Source organism: Raphanus sativus, chromosome 3 (assembly GCF_000801105.2).
Source record: "Raphanus sativus cultivar WK10039 chromosome 3, ASM80110v3, whole genome shotgun sequence".
In the NCBI taxonomy this organism is placed as follows: domain Eukaryota; kingdom Viridiplantae; phylum Streptophyta; class Magnoliopsida; order Brassicales; family Brassicaceae; genus Raphanus; species Raphanus sativus.
Genome location: NC_079513.1, coordinates 7203284 through 7206554, shown reverse-complemented (window position 1 = coordinate 7206554; position 3271 = coordinate 7203284). Strand labels below are relative to the sequence as shown.

Here is a 3271-nt window from a genome sequence, read left to right as displayed (position 1 = left end):
TCAAGCCTTATACGAATCATCTTCACCAAAACCCTGGTAAGGGTCGTTAGGCTTGATTTTGACGGTTTCTTCTGTCATAGCTGGGTTTTCATCAAATCCCCAATCCCCCGTTGGCGTCTTCTCCCACACAGCTTGAACAATTCTCACAACCGTTCCCATCTGAATATATGAAAAAAAAATATAGTTAGTTGGATTACGGTTTTTTAACTAGTAACATAAGACTTTTAAAATTATAGATAGAAAAGGAAAATTTTACTTTTCTTAAAAAAAATCCTAGATAGAGAGCATACATCAACCTTTAAAGATGTTAACAGCGATCGATATCCGAAATCTCCCAAACAAAAGGTTTTTTGCTTTTCTTACTAAGTTGGTGTTGATGGTAGTGTTAATTTATAGCCAAATGGGGATACATACTTACAGTAATACAGCTTTACCAATGGAGTTTCAGCCAAACGCATTAAATGTAGCCGTGTAGCTATATGTATGCGTCACTATTCATGATTAGTGTTGGATATCATGAAGAAAATATCTTTGACACATCATAGAGAGTAGCAATATTATATTTTTAATTTTTAATTTTGTCCTTATCTTCGAGCGGTTTGGTTTGCTACTAATTTAACATTTGGTTAGTAACTAAAAACCTTTTGCTCTTCCTATTCATCTCTCTGAACCAATTTATAGTCATTGTTGTACGTTTTAATACCACATAATTTTGCATTCTCGAGACAAACAAGTGGAACGTAAAATCTACACGTGTTTTCACTTGAACTTTCCATTATACACATTTAAAACTCGAGTTTAAGCACATTACTTTCTGCAGCTTTGTCTCTTAACATCAAACAACCATGCCTAATAGTCAAAGTTCATCGGCGTCAATTGGGTCGACGAACAACAAATGATGGTCCATTTTGCCACTGTGCAAAGCCAACTGTGCTGATAATAGCATGGACTGATGATAATCCAGGAAGAAGATTGCTAATGGTCAGATTGCTGCACTAGTAGTTTCTCAGTGTTCTGGTTGAGTAAATGAAACTTTGAAGTCCATTGAAGCTCATGTTACAGGACTTATCAACGAGACTAACAAGATGGTCCGCAAAATTGTTTCTTTATTATGGTGAGGGCTTGCAATAGCTACTGCCATACTCGTCTATTACATGAAAAAATAGATGTTTCTGACACCTGGATCTTAAGTCATGTTTACAAGGTTTGTCTTAGTAATAATTATTAGTATGCTGGTTATGGTTTGTATGAAGCTATTGTTTTACTAGTTACCCGTATTAAAATGTTGTAATTATGCTTGTTTGTAATATATAATGGGTTCTATTATGAATCATTTATATAATGTCATTACGTAAGAGTCGATTATGATTACTTATCGTAACTTATTGTAAAAAACCATGGTTTTCTTTCGTAATTTTCGTATCAATAACATCTAAGAGCATCTCTAACAAAGCCCCTTCATTTTTTTGTGGGTCTACCTTAAAATAAAGGGTTAAAGGGGTGATTATCCAATGGTGGACTTTCAATTTTTTTCTCTTAAAAGTTTATATTTTACACTTTAGTCCTCAATTTCAGTAATAGTTCATTATAATCACTAAACTTTTATAAATTAACAATAAACCCATATTAATATATGGTATTGACATAATTAGTAAACATATTTTATTATAACATCAAATTACTTATAATAAAAGATTAAAACATAAAAACATAAAAATTACATATAATAATAAAACATAAACAATTCAAATTACAATATATATAAAATACAAAACTAATCAATACGATTATTTCCGTAATGCTCCCAAATATGCTCAATCAAAGCATTTTTAAGTGATAAATGAGCTTCCTTATTTTTTATTCGAAGATTACGTGCTAAAAGTTTTTGAAACGCATATCTTTGTTTATGGTCATCTCAACATTATTTGGCAGCGCCGGTCTTGCATCTTGAATCGATGTGTTGAATCTTGTTCATCTTCAATTATCATGTTATGCATTATATACAGAAGTCATTATATCATGCAATACCTCTTTCTTCCAATAACTTGAGGATCCTGCGACGATAGCAAATTTGGTTTGTAGAACTCCGAAAGCTCGTTCAACATCTTTCCGACATGATTCTTGTCTTGCGGCAAACAATTTTTTCTTTGGACCTTGGGGATCACTTATTGTTTGAACAATTGTTGACCATTTAGGATATATACCATTAGCCAAATAATAACCCATGTTATATTCTTGACCTTGAATTGTGTAATTAGCTGGAGGAGTGGTACCTTGAGCAAGCTTGGAAAATAAATTGGAAGAGTTCAGAACATTAATATCGTTGTTGCTTTCCGGCATTCAAAAAAATACATGTCATATCCATAGATCATAATCTGCAACCGCTTCGAGAATGATCGTAGGTGATCTGCTACGAACTGCAAATTGTCCTGCCCATGTTGTTGGACAGTTTTTCCACTTCCAATGCATACAATCAAAACTGCCTAACATTCCAGGATATCCGCGTTGTTGGCCAATATTGAGAAGCCTAGAAACGTCCTCTAGTGTTGGTGACCTGAGATACCACTCTGAAAAAAACAAATACAATTGCACGAAAAAATGTTTTCATGCAATCATTTGCTGTGGACTCTCCTATTTTAATGTATTCATCGGTCGCATCATCTGGCATGCCATATGCCAAGATCCGAAGAGCAGCAGTTACTTTTTTGTAAAGTTGATAATCCAAGTCTACCAGATGCATCACGTCGTTGGTTGAAGTAGTTGTCATATTGCTTGACGGTATCGACAAGGTGAAAAAATAACCTTCGTGGCATTCTAAATCAACGATGGAACTCTCTTTCACCATACACATGATGATCAGAAAAATAATCATTGTACAAATTACGATGAATATTTTCTCTATAACGAAAAAATAACTGCATGACCGATGATAGAACCACGGTGACTTACATGATTATTTTCCTGATTGAGTTGGTGAATAAGACAATTATTGTTGATAAACAAATTGACTGCAATTTGTTGTTATCTCTCTATTGTCTCATTTTCATCAATTATCCATTGATCAAACTCAAATGAGTCTGAAGAAGAAGAAGAATTTTGAAAAGATGAATTTTCGATATTAAAATTCACTTTTATTAGAAGTTTGTTGATATGTTCGTAGATGCAAATGCATGTATATATATAAGAATAAATATTACTATGTCTCATCAACCATTAAATTGAAACTTTGTCATTTTTTTTATCTAACCTTGAACCTCCAACCTCCAACCAT

The 3271-nt window shown here is 33.2% G+C and overlaps 1 pseudogene; it reads right to left on the bottom strand.

Moving 5' to 3' along the window:
* LOC130509938 (uncharacterized) lies at window positions 1–3271 on the bottom strand (annotated as a pseudogene).